Source organism: Ceratotherium simum, chromosome 28 (assembly GCF_057802395.1).
Source record: "Ceratotherium simum simum isolate JZ-2026a chromosome 28, ASM5780239v1, whole genome shotgun sequence".
NCBI lineage: Eukaryota > Metazoa > Chordata > Mammalia > Perissodactyla > Rhinocerotidae > Ceratotherium > Ceratotherium simum.
Genome location: NC_141927.1, coordinates 31,805,888 through 31,822,996, shown reverse-complemented (window position 1 = coordinate 31,822,996; position 17,109 = coordinate 31,805,888). Strand labels below are relative to the sequence as shown.

The following is a 17,109-nucleotide window of genomic DNA, read 5'->3' as shown; positions in this document are numbered from 1 at the left end:
TTTTGATGTCATAGACTTCAAAAGCTAAAGTAGCATTGTGTAGGGGATGTGAACAGAAACGTCGGAGGCAGACTACCTAGGTTTGCACTTCAGCTCTGTCACTCAACAGTTTCTTGAGCTTGGGCCCTTTACTTAAACCCTCTGTGCCTCTATTTCCTCATCTATAAAATGGCGATAATGATAATAAAAGTACCTACTCATAAGGTTATTTTAGGGTTTAAACAATTTATTCTATGTTAAAACATTTAGAATAGAGTCTAGCTCATAGGAAACTTTGTAGGATTTCTATATTATTGTTATTATTATTTTCATTGTTATTTTTATAGACTTCTGAAGGATATCATACTGTCTTACCATAACATCTTTCAACATACTCACTACTTAAAAGATGTCCAGATAGGGAAAATAGAGAACTACGGTGGAATCAAATATGATTGACCCAGCATTGTAATGTAATGCAATACTTGAAAATGAAGCCAATGTTGTATATGGGTCACAGAAGCATATATTAGAAAGTCATATAGGGAAGAAGGAATAGAGAACCACCACTTATCCCTTCCTCTGCACCTCTATCCCTACACGCAATACAAGATACTTCATATGTTCTACTTTTGCAGATCAATTTACAGCAAGGGTCAGCAAACTTCTTTTTCCATAGAAGTCAACAGCTTATGCATGTTTGGCTTTGTTGGCCATATGGTCTCTGTTGCAACTACTCATCTGGAGATCTATCATGAAAACAACCAAAAGCCAATATGTAAACAAATAGGTTTGGCCATGTGCGAATAAAACCTTATTTACAAAAATAATCATGGGCTGGATTTGGCCCATGGGCTATAGTTTGATGACACCTGATTTACAGAATCACAGATACTGATCCTAGTTTTCATCTATTGTGTTTACTATGCTTGTTATGATTTGGTGCAGAGTAAATGGATGCTGATATCAGTCTCTGCTTTTTCTCTCTTACCTTAAAGTTTCCCGGCTCTTGTCCATGGTCGATTAATTGATGAATCCCACCTATGAGATTGGTGTTTTTGGACCCCTTCCTTTTGCCTCTTCAGAGCCACTCTTCATAATTTTATACTCTTGTTGGGTTGGCATGCTGATAGTGGTGGGGACGGATGCTGGCCTGTAGGGACTAAATGAGTGATTTCCCATGTCCTCTGGCTTTCAGGTGGGTTCAGCCAATGGGGATCCCATTTAGAGATCAAATGAGGGAGGAGGGTGAGGTCAGGGTACTTTTTCCCTTAACTTCTTTCCTGTGATCACCCCAGGGTGGCTGAGTACTGCCACAGAAGTACTATTCCTCTCAAGGTGGGCAACAACCCCACAACACTCTTTCCTCTTTGTTTTCAGGAACTACTTGCTCACCTTATATATTTGGACTTATGAGAGAAAAGTCCTGGATTACTAAACTCTGCCTTGTGATTTCTCCTACCTCCATAATTTTGGAAGTAGTGCCTTCGAGAATGAACTCTTCTTGAATTATCCTAATTTGACGGTGCCATCAGTTTTCTGTTGGGACTGTGGCTGACAAAGACTGTCTTCTAGAATCAATCCCCCAGGAGCAGAACTGACATCACCAGTCTCAGCCCCAACACATTGTGGGGCTTAGCATTTAATTTGTTACTGACCACATTTGCAACTTGGGACTGGAGTTTACTCATGAAGGGTAGTCAGTGTTGACTGTCCAGGTCTGTGAGTCATATCATTGGCTGGGAAAGATTTTTCAGGCTTAGTGAGAAAAGGGAGTTAACAGAAATCTGGCATAAAGGTAGAGAGATGGGAGCAGAGATAAAGTCCTTCAGAGATACAACTGATAATCTAAGGTCCAACTGAGAAAGATCAACTTCAGTTTCAGACCAGGCACCCATATGAAGAGGCATTTGATCAGGCGAGCAGAAAGAAGAGCACAACCTTGGTACTGAGACAGAAGGGCTGGGATTTCAGGCCCAGTGTCGGGTGTCTATTGCGGCTGGGTCCATGGGTCAGCCCACGGCTCTGTGCTTCTGCTTTGCCTTGGAATTGTTACTAAAGTAGACACATGGAACTGTCTTCTTGAAGTTCCTTCTGGTCCATTGGAAGGAATTCCAGATCAGTGCATAGTATCTGCCAGATAATATGCTGACCCTTTGCATTTCCCTACATCACTAGGTTGGATCTTAATTCTCCACATCCCCAAGTACTAGTTGGGGTCCTATCACATTCCGATATCTAAGAACTATGATGCAAGAATGGCTGTTTTATAAATTCTTGCCTTCTACCAGAGATCTATTGTAGCTAAGCCCTTTCATCCAGATTGGATCTCCTGGAATAAACACATTGTCTTGGACTTCCCAGCTGTGCTTGTCTAGACGAATTTCTATAGCCGGGTTAGTTGTCCCAGGCCCACATGCCACAACTCAGAGAAGCGGCTCTGACCAACAGGTTTCATCTCGATTGCTGTATGCTGCTCATCCTAGATGCTTTCCCACTCTAAATGCCTTCTATCTTGAAGCTGATCTATCTGAAAATGCACTGTGCTCCTTGACCTTGAAAAATCCATACATTTATATGCCCCCCTGTGCACCTACACGGAATGCAAAATGCCCTTTGATTTCTAACTGCATTTGGTTAAAAGCAACAAAATGGAAGTGTGAAGTAGTGAGAAATCAGACAAAAACATCTACCGAGAGTCAGAATGCAGAACTAGTCATGGTTTCAATCTCTGCAAGAAAAAAAGCTGGGCGAAAAGTGACATATGAAGAGTGAGAAAAGTGCAAACTAATGGGTGGCTGGTTAAATTCATCTTCAATAATTCATTTAGAAATCAGTAGCAGAATAAAGCCAGAGAAATCTGAAAATGTCAAGAAGAGAGACCTGTTAAATGACTTTCCAACTCTTACCCAAGGTCAGGAGAAACATTAGCTTGAAACCATGAAAGTCCTGGCTCCCAGTTTCCAATTTTAACAACTAGATGACATACCTTGTTCTTCCAGATATAGTCCCCATCCTTAGAGGAGCAAAAAGGAAGCAAACCGAGAGATAAACAAATTTAATCCAGATTACTCTGGCCTTATCTGTTAAAAGGCATTAGTTTATAGAAGTGTCAGTGAGTGTGAATTATTCAATGCCCATATCCTTCTCAACTTTAAGGATTTTTTTTTTAAAGCTAGGTATCAAGACCGTTAATAATTGATAAAGCATTTGTAAACCCTTAGCAAATGAACAGTCAAGGGACACATTAATAAAACATCTTTAAAAATCTCGTCTCTGGGCTGATTGTCATCACACTGTCCCAAAGCAGAGTAAACCGGGCTTCTCATCCTCCAGCTCAAAGCAAGGCACAGTATATCTGACAAGGTGACATGGATGGTGGAGGGCAATGCCTTTTAGGAAACCAGGACCATCTTTTACAGTTATCCACACCCCTCCAGCTGATTCAGAGCTTAGAACCATTCCTCAAATAAATAAATTCTTGGCCAAAATTTTTCTGCTGGGTCACTAAATATAAATTTATAAATAGACCTTTTGAGATTTCAATTTGCAAAGCAAACATTCAAGATCCTGGGGTAACTGGAGGGTTAGACATTTAGGAAGGGCCAATGAAAACCTTAAGCTTGAGGTCAGTGTGCACATTTAGCTCAGGCTAAAGGAGCAGTCAGTGTCGCTAAATGCCATAGCTTTAAGGCAGTAAAGTGGCTTGGCTCATCTCATTCTTACTGGGTAATGCGAAAGAAATAAAAATGTATTTTACTAACATAGCATCTTTCTTCTTAGGAATGAAGAGTAGTGCAGGCATAAGAAGGAACCAGGTATTAGCATATCAACCTGTCACTGCCCTCGGGCTGAGAAGGGCTTGTCCAAAAATCTCAAGGTAAATAAAATGAATGGGCTAGGGTCAAGATTCATGAGCAGGAAGGCACCATGCCATAATCCTATAGAGAGAACTACCCACCTGGGTATGACTTGAGGGTACGTGGAAAGGATTTCTTGATCACGTAAATTTCCCCCATGTCAAAGTTCAGAATGGTCATTTTAGGGATGGTGATTTTGTCATTAGTGGCACCACCAAACATTTATTGAACACCAGCTATATGTGTGATCTTGTAGGTACTGAGAGTATGACGATATTAGAAGACCCAGTCTGTGCTTTCTGAATATTTCCCTCAATTTGTGGAGGCAAATTTCATAGGTGAACAGAGAAATAATTCTTCAAGTGGCACAAAATTTCAAGGTATCAGAGTAGAAAAGAATCCTACTGGAGTACTGAAGTGGGTATTTCCAGGATCTACAACTGATACAATTTTTTCTGTTACAGATAATGAGACATAGATTTTCTCAATTCCTATACTTTTGGGCCTAATTTGTTTAACGCTGCATTGGCCTGGATTCCCATTTGCTGGTTCAGTTCTTCTCAGGCCAAAAGAGGGAGAGGAGGCTCTTACTTGGAGGAATGCTAGTTGAGACATAGAATTTGTGCCTTCTGCTCTAAATGAATTCCAGAGTCTTCGGTCCATATCTAAAAATATATAACTTTGTTAAACCTAAATCAAAAAGTCCAAAGGAGAATACAGCCTTTTCCCAGGATAACTTCCCCTGTTGGTCCCTTTAGTTTGGGTTCTGGTTAGGGTTTGGGTTAGGGTTCAGTTTTGTGTTAGGGTTCAAGTTTGGGTTAGGGTTCAGGTTCAGGTTAGTGTTGCCTCAGAATTTCCTGATTTATAAAAGGAGGTTTCCAAAATGGAGAGTTCCTCATTCCAGGAAGTACTCCTCTTCATTTCACTTATTTAATCACCCATTTATTTGTTCTTCAACAAAGCTTAGAGCTAAATGCTATAGTCCATCCTAGTCCAAGCCCTTCTGCTCTCATCTGGACTGATGTCTTATCCTCATAACTAGTCTTCTTCCTGTCATTCTGGCTCCCTTACAATCCTGATTTACACAGCACCCAGAATGATCTTTAACAATGAAAATCAGTCTGTGTGACCCTTGGGCTTAAAATCCTCCTTTTCACAACTGACAAGAGCTTACATGATGTGCTACCTGATGGTCCTTCCAACTTCACCTCCAACTCCCACCCATTCTCTGTTGATGCCTAGCCACACACACAAGCACTTTCTTTTGCTGTGCTTTCTAAGCCTATGCCTATCTAAGGGGCTTGCTCTCTCTTTTTCTTTTCCCTAAAATCACCTGATGCCAGATCTTGGCATTCTCTGTCTTTTCTTTCATTCTGCCCTCAGCCTGAACGTCAGAAAGACCTTCCTTGACTGTTCAACCCATTCAATGTCTGCTTCCCCTCACATAAAACTCCTCCTTCTCTGGTCACTGTCTACCATATCACCGCTTTACTTTTTTCAGAAATTATTACTGTGTGTTAATATGTTTATCTACGTCTTTATTTTTTCTATCTTCCCCACATCCATCTCCAACTAGAAATAAATTACATGAGATCAGGACCTTGCTGAATGAGTGTTGAATTTATACAACAGTGCACTTAAGATGGAATCCCTACTTTTAAGAAATATATGTACTAAAGAAAATAGGGAGCAGACCAAAAGAGCTATTAAAGACAATGTGTGAAAAATATTATAAGTGAGGTCAAACTACAGTTTATAGGAGTTCAAGGAAAGATACCTAGTAGCTGGAATGAAAGGGGAAATCTGTGATGCACATGAACTTTTAGTTAATGGATGAAGGGTCTGAGATCTGGGGGTGGTTTCAGAGGAATATGCTCCTAACAGGAAAGCATTAGCAAACATTTTTCAAGACATGTGGATGATGAGTCCCAAAACACCATCACACGAATAAGGGAAGGGGCACCACACAAGGCAGCCCTGGCTTTCCAAGGATTTCTTTATTTCTTTCATGATGCGGAAAAAGCCTTCCTCATTATTCAAATGAAGAAATGTGAGGCACCTTTTCTTGGGGATTTCAAAATAGGAAATAAATAACTTATTTTAAGAAATTATATCCCTCTGTAAAAGGAGTAAGTGCACATAGCTTAAATATATCTTCTGGCTACCTGTGATAAACCATGATTTAACTTCCCAAGAACAAGAGATCATCTCTTAAATAATATTAGGAATAATTACAAAGATTCTTTTATCTGATATTTCTTCCTCTCACCTATTCTCTCCCCAATGACAACATATATACTTTTTTAAATAAAGAAACTAAAATAAAGAAACAGTATCTATGACTGTAGATATAAAAAGCCTGGAAATTATTCTCTGTTGCACATGAAGTGAAAAAAAAAAAAAGAAGTGCTCTCTCCTCCCAGATGACATTTAAACCCTACCAGTATCCCTATCACTCACTCCCTGTCCCTCACCCAGATATTTGCTCTTGTAATAATCTTGTTCTTCTTGTAGCAACACAATTCTCTCCAACAGCCTCCTATATCCTTGTAGGCAATGGGCTGTGTCCATCTCTATCAGCACAAAGGACGCAATGAAAAAGATCCGGAGTTGCAGCATTTAACACAGAGCCCAGGAAAGAGGCTTTGGTGATGACATAGCCCTAGTCACTTATGAGCACTGTCAGATAAATCATCCAGTTAGACCCCCGCTGCTACCTTGCTTCTTGCTGCTGTAGTCTGATCTTTTCCAAAGCAAAGTCCACCTGGCCGTTAAAATAAATAAGGAGGCATTACTACCTTTCAGTCTACTCGAAGAAGAATAAGTTAAGAACATAAAGGCACACACACGCATACCAGAACCAGAGGCACTGAGGATTTCATCAGCTATCTGACAAGAGGATATTTAATTACCTCTTGTACCTGTCTCTCTTGCATGAGACAAACAAATCAAGGAGCTTTGGAAGAATAATTAATTCAAGATGTAAAAGCAGCATCAGATTAAGAAAAAAAAATAAAATAAAATAAAAACAACGAAAAAATGAGAGCCAGAAGCAGTAGGAGTTTGAAGTGTTTAATTATCATGGATTAGGAGCTTCAGGACTCTTACTGAGAGATTTGCCACCAAGCCTTCTTCTGAGATCAGGATCCTGCTGATCCCGATCCACTAAAATATGTATAATAAACCCCAGGTTCCTACCATAGGGCCTTTGCAAAATGTATCTGGAGTATAAAAGTAGCTCTACTGTCTCACCCTTGGAAGTGTGTATATTGGGAGTTCTTTTTCCAGTGGTGAGGATGGGTTTGCAATATAGAAAAGACCAACCTTTTTCCACTATTAATTTATGCATGCAGAGGGGCCCCAGCCTCCTCCCCTATCTTTAATCAGCCTGCACCTGGGAATAGAAGTAACTTATTTGATTGTTGGGTTTGGAAGGTGTACCTGAGCACGCTTAGTTCCACTTCTCCCGATTGCCACTTTTAGACACAACCTGTCAGCAGGAAGCTTCTATTTTCTGCTAGGCAGACCCCCACAAGGGAGACTTTGATTTTCGTGTTTCTCCTGCAATGAGGATGAAGCATCTACAAGATCATTGCATCCCAGGTATTAAATCGCATTCACCAATCCGGATTTTTTGTTTGCTTTGCTTTTTGTTTTTTAGTGGTAAAGCTGCTGCTTTGTTCCTTTCTCTCTGATGTCCGTGTCTTTCTCTCAATTATTTTAGAATTTCGACAAGGAGGATGAATGTGTTTATTGGGACTTCAAACATCTCTTTCATCTAAGGGGGGGAAGGAAGGCTTGGACACCGTAACGATAATTTCAAGAATTTTCTGTTTTCCTTTGCTACATTAATGGATTCTTAATATCTTTTTGACTTAAGGCAAACCAAGATAAAGTAAAAAAGAACAGTCACATAGCTAAAAATTATTCTTTTTAATATGCTTCGACTTGAAGTTATAAAAATTGGAGAATGTCTTGGGGAAGAATTCTCAAATGGAGCGATGTGGGTCAGGAAGCCCTAGATGCATTTACAAGAAATGTCAGATTGAGAATAAGTTATTTTACCTCCTGTATCCTCCGTCTGTTACATTTCCACCAATAATAGTTTAGAGAAATTTATTTCTTTTTGAAAAAAGAGCACAGTTGCCAGACCTTCTGCAATGACAGTCATTTGCTTTTCTTGTGACAACTTTATCAATAGTTATTTTTCATTCCCTGTGAAGGACTCCACTCACTGTGGCCTCAGACTCTCTTCTGACTCTGATTTTTCCCTCCCCAAACATTTTGATTCAACTGGCTTTGCAGATTCTTTATGTCAGATCAGGTTTAGTCCTTCTCTTTCTCCCCAATAGACAGTGCTTTGTACTGTCTCCTGATCTCCAAGCTTTCTCAACCTGGGTCATTTCTTTTTCTTCCTCTTTAAACGTCTCACAAACACAGCCAATAATAATCTCCTCCTAGAATAGTAGCTCAGATGAGAGTTTAGGCCTTTGGAGAGTTGGTGACTAATCTTTACTATGTACCAGAAACTTTTAAAATATTATAATACCTCCAACAATACAAAAATACGTATGCACAAGGTTATTAATTGCAGCATTCTTTATATATACAAAGTATTGGAAATATTCCAAATGCCTATGCATAGGAAAGAGATTGAATAAACTATGGTATATCCTCGCAATAGAGAACTATGCAGATATCAGAAAGAATGAGAAAGATCTCTATGAAGAGATATGGAGGAATTTCTTGGATTTATTGTTAAGGCAAAAAAGAAACAAAGCACATACGAATATCCATAGTAATACTATTTTTATGTAAGAAGGAAAAAGTTATAAAAAATACATATGTATCTTATCATTTGTGCAAAAATACACACAGGAAGGATAAACCAGAAACAAGTGAGATTGCTTACCTAAGGGAGAGGATGGAATTGGGGTGAAAAGAATAGGGGAATGGGAATGGGATAAAAAGATGAGGGGAGAGTCACTCTTCTCTGAGTGTAGCTTTTGTTATAGTTCTGATCTTTAGAAGATACCTAAAAATGAATGAATGAGTGAAATCAACCAAATTGCCAAGGAAACCCAAAATGGAGTACAAACAAATGAATCCAACTGTATTACAAATAAATGATACAAGTACATGGAAATAAGTGGAGGAAAATTAATTTAAATAAAAGGTATAAAAATGTAAATGTAGGAATATATATATAATTTCCTAGCTCTGTCTGCTGGGAAGACTTAGAAGGTCCTAGAAGCATTGACACCTCTGTAGACATTAGCACACCTAGCACCCATATCTTGATTTCTAAATGATATTCTCCAGCAAAAGGAATGTGGGTTCCTTAGAGAAATACCTTACTCCAAGGCTAGGGCAAAAAAAAATACAAATTGATCCTGGAATACTTCTTTTGGTGCCAGAAAGTAAGTTAATGTTCAAATAGCATGGGGGCTAACTTAACATATCTCTCAAGGCCAAATCTTGGACAATTTGAGTAACAAAATAAATAATGATAGTAAAGGATTAGGACCCATAGAATAAAATAAATATGCATGATGTGATTAAAAAATTGAATAAATATATAAGGGAGAAGGAACAACTTTTCTTTATAGTAAAATTCTAACTATTAAGCAAGAAAAATGGAATAAAAATTCACCATGAGTCAATCAGCAAAGTAATAATTGTTGCAGGCAAGAATCATTGATAGACATCAAAATTAGTGGGCAAAAGTATGATGAGAAAAAGGACATTTGTATGGTTATAAAATATCTCATCACAAGGTAGTTGTTACAAAGGGAAAATGGTAAGTTTATAGTGAAAAACCCGGCAGGCTGCACCTTAACCAAGGGGTCAAAATTCATATCACTAGCAAGAAGACATACCAACGTCATGTACCTCTTATTATGATGCACTGAGAAGGATACAATATCAATTTTTGGTATTTTTGCAGAAAATGTGTAACCTCAATCTAATCGTAAGAAAATTTCAGACCAGCTCCAATTGAGAGATAGTCTAAAAAATAACTAATACTACTTGAAAGAGTCAAGGTCATGAAAGACAAAGACAGTCTGAGAAACTCTCACAGAGTAAAGGAAACTAAACAGGCTTGAAAACTGAATGTTATACAGAATACTCAATTGGATCCTGCACCAGAAAAAGGATGCTAGTGGGAAAATTGATGACATTTGAATAATGTGTTGTGTATTAGTTAATACTCTCTAAATTTAAATCATATTAATGTTAATTTCCTGATATTGATAGTTATACTATGGTTTTGTAAAGTTTCAACATTAGGGGAAGCTGGGTGAAGGATCTCTGTTATTTTTAAAACTTTCTAATAAATTTAATATTATTGCAAAATAAAAATTTAAAAAGACTATACTTAATCCTCTTATTAACACTATTGCATAGGTATTATTACTACCTCTTAATAAATGAAGAAAGTGAAACCCAAAGAGAAAGTGCAAAAAGTGAATATTACTAGACAAACGAGATGTTAGACCCAAGTCTATTTGACTAACATCAACAAATTTTCTCAATATATGAAACTACTACATCTTTCCATGGTTGATGTATTCTAAAATTGAATGAAATAAACATCATCTCCGTTTTTCACTCATGGCCAAACCTGTAGTAGACAATAATAAAAACATATTCCTCCTCGAGAGGACAACGGAGGCCAGGGGTAGTTGTGTCATATTACAACAAAATAGATAGTGATTGAGGAAATAAATGCTTCTCAATTTACTTAGAATCAAAATAAACTAACCAAATTAATCAAAGAAAAGATTAATATTTTCCGGAATCTTTATGCTCTACACTAGGTGACCAATTCCTTTGGTACAAAGGAAGTGGCTTGCCTACCTTAACCAGGAGCTAACATTTTTTAGGGGTCTGCTACATGCTTGATCCTCTGCTTAGAGCTTTATATACACTACTGCATGGCATCTTCACAATCCTCTGTGGGTTAGAATCTAGTATAATCTCCATTATCACAGGAGAACTTGTGACGGGGTAGCTAACTTGCACATTGGGAAATTTGAATCCAGGCTTTCCATCTGACTTGCTCTCACCAACTGCACAAAATGTTCAGTGTAAGTGGAGGTAAGAGCATTTGACTGTAACATACTGTCCTCGTCTCTTCTTCCTTTGGTCTCTTTGGAAACTTAGTGCACTTCTAGTACATAATTACGACCGCTGATTTCTTGAAAAGGTCAGGCTGTGCCCCTCAAGGTACATTTTTCCATCACACAGCGTGCAAGCATATCTCTTCCAGCTCTGTCATTTGTTGGTATAGATTTCCTATATTTTTAATTATGTTCTTTTGGGGGAAAGTTAAATCAGATTTGAGGGCAATGAAGGGTTAACGAAATGATCTTGCTGTAATTACTCATTATAAAACATCTCCCTTTTCGTTGTGGTCTTAGATGATTTTACTTGGGAATAAAAAAAAAAAATCTCCTGGGGCAGCAGTGACAGAATAAGCTGATAAAGAAAAAGAGAGCTGTCTATTCTTTAGCGATTTTGATCACAAGTGGAAAAACATGTTACTTGTCAAAGGCACTGTTAGGAAACTCACTGAGAGATGAAAAGTGGAACCAAAAAAAAACCCCCAAAAACAACAACCTGCTTTGCTTTTCTCATTGCTCAGGAATATTTGTATTTGTTCATTTAAAACGACAGTTTGAAATAGAAGACAGCCAGTGCCTGGGTGACACCAGCCTTTGTTTTCTGCTCTGTGCTTATTATATACGGGGATCCAGACACCCTGAATTCTTGCCAACGCTTCCTCTCCCCCTCTCCAAAGTGACTTGATAATCACGTGATTAGAACCCTTGGAACTCAAAGTTGGATCTTAATTAAAAGAAAAACAGGAAAGCAGAAGGAAGATGGCAATAATAAATAAGTGGGGTTGTCTTTTTCCTCAAGCAAAATGGGTTGGCTCTACACTTAATCTGTATTACCTAGCCATTTTGTGGAAGACGTTCTGGTTGATGCTTTGCTTTTCTGAAACAAAAATCATTTATATAACTCAAGCTGTTAGAATCATGGATTGGAGAGCCAAGTTTTTTGTATTTATATGTTTTTTCCCCAGTGTAGAGGCATGGTACCTCTGCATCCTGAGCCCTAAGTCACAGCATCCTCTTTTCTACTGAGGAATTGATGCTAAATAAAGCTGGATACAAAGCAAAGATCCAGACAGAACATTTCAAGTGATCTGTGTGCGAGATATTTGAGATAGGTTTCTATAGGAAACCACCGAGGAGAGGATGGTAGACAGACACTGGGCTCTAGTTACGCCTCCGCCTTTAACTAGCTTGGATTCTTGCAAAGCCTCTTGCTAATATCTTCATCACTGGTCTCATTGCATTTTAATCTTTTCTTCTCACGGGTCCTATAACTGTCTTCCTAAAAAGCAAATCTGGTCCTGACACTTCCCCATATAAAAGCATCTTTTAATTACTACCCAAAGAATAAAATTAAAATTCTTCAGACAGACATAGAATGCCTTTCAGAACTGTATTACAAATGTCCTTTGGAAAACCTGTCACCCAAACAGCCTCTCCTAGGATTGTCCCACCTATTATCTCTTCCTGAGAGGCAGCCTGGGAAAGACGGAATAGGATGACCAGTAGTCTATGACATGGTTTGGTAGGAAAAATATTGCCCAGAGGTAAATGATGATTATTATTAGGTAAGCCAACGTGATTCCTTTCCTGGAATTTGTGCTAAAAAACATGGGGGGAAATCAGCGTATTGTTAACAGAAAAGTGAGTGGACAGACCCAGAGGCAGACTTGAATTAATGGTAGAGAGCTAGAGGGAAAACTCACAACATTTGCTGCTAGGACTCCTGGAGCTGCTTTGGATTCCAGATGAGCTCCCTTGTCCAAGCTCAGGGGCCTCAGTTCTGCTGTGATTCCTGCTCCTTCTCAGCCTTGATGTTTGACTTTGCCTGGGTTCTTTTGGGCCTCGGCCATATGGCTGAGATCCTTGTTTACTTATCCCAAGCGTATCCTTAAAATAAACTTGCTATAATTTAAGGTAACTGTAGTGAGCTTATTGTTACATAAACGTCACCATCACTACCAGCTCCATCTCCACCAACAGAAATAAAACAGTAATCTGACCTTAAACTAAGTTCACCTGGCACCTTCCTTCCGAAAGTTCCAGATCAAACATCATGTACTTTGGAAAACCACACTGGCCTCAGAAAGACCTGGTTCAACTTTATTTCCTCCCATATTTGACTCATATCTGTTAGAGCATCTATTCGTTTCCCAGGGCTGCCACAAAAAATTAAGACATCTTCGTGACTTGAAACACTGGAAATTTATTCTCTCACAGTTTTGGAGTTCTAAAGTCAAAAGTCAAGCTGTTGGCAGGGCCAGGCTCCCTCTGAAGTCTCTAAGGGAGAATCCTTCATTGTCTCTTCCAGATTCCAGTGGCTCTTCGCATTTCTTGGCTTACACAGCATAATGCCAGTCTCTGCCTGTGTCTTCACATGAACTTCTTCCCTGTGTCTTTGTGTGTCTTTTCCTTTTCTGTCTTTTATGAGGACACTCGTTATTGGATCTAGGACCCATGCAGATCCAAGATAATGTCATATAGAGATCTCACATTTAATTACATCTGCTAAGACACTTATTCCAAATAAAGTCACATTCTGACAATACAGGTAGACATATTTTTGGGGGACTACAACCCACTACAGAACAGTTACCACATTAAGTTATAATTCAGTTGTTGTTTGGTCTTTCTCCTAGACTAGAGATGGTCAAATGTAAGACTCATACCTTATTCATTTTGTATCCTGGTATTAGCAGTGTCTGGCACATAGCTGAAACACAATAAATGACATGCTGAATAAATACATGAATGAAAAAATCTTGAACATTTCTGTATATATTTCTAGGCTTTAATTTCCTAATCTTTAAAATGAAAGGGTTACTTTAGTTGATTTTTTTTGGTCCCTTTCAATATTTAATGAATAAAACAAATAGGCAGAACATTAAAATCTGGGTTTCTCAGCCTGTTAGCAAAACTTTCTAAAAAGATCGTCCCTTTTATCCTTTGATAATTTAAAATAAATAGCTCTGAAAAAGGAAGTGGTCTTTTTCTTTTTTTAATGTGTCCTGCACAATGCTTGTCTTGGAGATAAACCTACATAGCAGCATATACTCAGTGCCCTTACGGTGACATATGTATTTTATGAGTGAAAAACTGGGACATATGATCTGACGGGTAAGAACATGTTTATGGAGAGAAATTAATAGGATTTTAAGTTGTGTAGTTGATGCCATGCTCTAAAGTTCAGATTCCCCTTTATCAGCTGAAACAAACATTTCCCCCAACTGCTGGGAGTGTTGGCAGATGATAGCGCTCAGTTGAGTCACCTTCTAGGAAACGCCCTTAGAGGAAGAGAACATGCCCAAGTCATGACCCTCACTGGGGGCAAACTTCAACCAATTGGGTAAATCTAGTGGAGATATAAAGGCCCAGCACCCTTGCCTCAAGGCAGGACACCTCTGAAGAGTCACCTTGGCACCAGAGCTCTGGTGGGATCAGCATGCTGTCCAACCCCTCTCTCTTGCCATTCAAACTTCCCTCACTCTCAGTCAGATGAGGGCAACCCCCAATGCACTCTTTGTGTGCAAATCTCTGTCCCAGAGTCTATTCATCTTGGGACTACACCTAAGACCCCAGGCCTGTTCTAGGACATCATTCAGTATATCTCTTGTGTAGCCTTACTCTTTAGAGCTGCACTGTCCAATATGGTAATCATTAGCCAAATATGGCTATATATATCTAAATTAGATAAAATTGAATCAAATAAAAAATTTAGTTCTTCAGCCACACTAGCCACATTTCAAATGCTCAATAGCCAGATGTGGCTAGTGACTATAATATTGAACAGCACAGATATAGAGCATTTACATCATCACAGAAATTTCATTGGTCAGTGTCTTAGTCTACTCAGGTTGCCGTAACAAAATACCATAGTCTGGGTGGCTTACACAGCAGATATTTATTTCTCACAGTTCTGGAGGCTGGGAAGTCCAGGATCAAGGTGCCAGCATGGTCAGGTTCTGATAAGAATTCTCTTCCTGGTTTGCAGATTGTCACCTTGCTGTATCCTCACATGGCTGAGAAAGAAAAAGAAAGTAAGCCCTCTGGTGTCTCTTTTTATAATCCCATCATAAGGACCCCACTCTCATGACCTCATCTAAACCTAATTACCTGCCAAAGGCCCCAAATACAAATACCATCACATTGTGGGGTAGGGCTTCAATATATGAATTTTGGAAGGACACAATTCAGTCTACGGCACACAGTGCTGCTTTAGGACACAGAACTTCAATTATACTTCTTAGCCTCTCATCCGTTCCTAACTCAGGCTGGAACTATCCCTACAGTCTTTGGTTGCTTTTTCTCCAGCTTTGCAGTTATTTTCCCAAGACCCTGAATAATTACCTCCAAGATAATTATAGTAGTTTATCAGTTTACTAGTAGTCATAATTTTATTGAAGAGAGAGTGTGTAGATCTGTTGTATAACCTATGGGTTTATCCTTCATTTCCCCCATGATACCTAGAGTCATTTTTGAGGAGGGGATGTGCTAGAAGAGAAAACAGATTTCAGAGCCAGGATATTCTTGATTCCTTATGCAAATTAGCATTCTGTGGGTCCCCTCCAAATGCCCTTCAGAAAGGAATGCTGATGTCTATGGCCTGACAGAGAATTCACAGCCTCTGCCTTCTATGCTGGGCATCTTTTTCTGGATTCAATTTTATGGGCACCCTCCTTGATTCTTCATAGGGCAGCATCTGTGGAAAGAAACTGAGAAGACAGAAAGGATAGAAGGTTGTTGGAAGAACAACAGTTAGAATTAAAGAGATATGTGTGAAGAATGGGATGGAGATAAGAAAGAAAGAATACACCAAGCTTCTCGTCTATTCCCAGGAAACTGCAAGTAAGAGATATGAAATTCTGTATTTGAATCCTGGCTCTGTCACTTACAGTCCATATGATCTTAGGGGATTTTCTTGGTTCTTTTAGCCTCAGTGCTTTGTCTATAAAATAGAGCTAAGATATATTTTGAGAATTAAATGAGAAAACATGTAAATTTCATTTAACGTTGTACCGAATACAATGTAGGCTGGCTCCACATCCTATTCTATAAAGCTGTACAGGAAATAACTTTCTTAGCCATTCTCCTTAGATGTTTCTTTAGTTTGCTTTTGTTTATCTTTATCCAAATGTATAGATAGTGAATTGTATATTATCAGGACACTAAATTGGACTGGAATAATGCAGTACCACAAAGAAGGTTTTGAATTTGCGCTCTGAAGTCGGATGGATATAGCTCTGAATCCTAGTTGTTCCATAACTTACTTTATTTGTCATCTTTGGCAACTTAGACTTTCTGTCTCAGTTTTTTCATCTGCAAAGTGAGGATAATAAGTGTATGACTCTCTTTAGGCTTTGGCTAGAATGAAATCAAATAATGTGTATATAGTGCTTAACTCAGTGTCTGGCAATTCCTAAGCCCTTAATAAATGTTAGCAGGTGTGATGAGGAAGAAGGAAAGTGGAAAGGGAGAATGAGGGGAGAAGATGAGCAACCATAACCCATAGAAAACTTTAGAGTGAAATTATTTCTATAGCTTCAAGCTTTTTTGGATTCAGCTTCTGTTCCTAACAAGGTGAGGTTGTGCGCCAGTTTGGAGGAGCACCAGTTTTGGGGGTTGTGTTAGTTTCCTAGGACTGTTCTATCAAAAACCATAAACTAGGTGGCTTAAAACAATAGAATTTTTTTGTCTCATAGGTCTGGAGGCCAGAAGTCTGAAATCAAGGTGTCCAAAGTCCTACTTCCTCTGAAACCTGTAGAGGGAAAATCGTCTTTGCTTCTTCTAGCTTCTGGTGTTTACTGGCAATGCCTGGTGGTCCTTGCTTGTAGATGCATCGCTCCAATGTCTGCCTCCATCAACACATAGACATATTGCCCTTGTGTGTCTCTCTCCTCTTTTTATAAGGACATCTGTCATGTTGGATTTAGGGCCCACCCAACTCTATTATGACCTTGTCTGAACTAATTATATCTGCAATGACCCAATTTCTAAATAAGGTCACAATCTGAGATATTAAACTTCAACATATCTTTTTAGGAGGACACAATTCAACCCATAAGAGGAGTCAAATCACTGGGTAAAAGTTTTGATCCTTACCATCTTCACCACTATCTAGCTGTGTGCACTTAGACAAGTTATTTTTA

The 17,109-nt window shown here is 38.8% G+C and overlaps 1 long non-coding RNA gene across 1 annotated transcript in view; it reads right to left on the bottom strand.

Annotated features, from left to right (window-relative positions):
• Positions 1-13,593: 13,593 nt before the first annotated feature.
• LOC147913352 (uncharacterized) overlaps positions 13,594-17,109 on the bottom strand; it is a 141,610-nt gene continuing 138,094 nt past the window's right edge. The window contains exons 3-4 of the long non-coding RNA XR_015548879.1: positions 14,854-14,982; positions 13,594-13,676 (exon numbers count right to left, since the gene is read on the bottom strand). This is a non-coding gene — a long non-coding RNA (uncharacterized LOC147913352). The remainder of the gene's footprint in view (positions 13,677-14,853; positions 14,983-17,109) is intronic.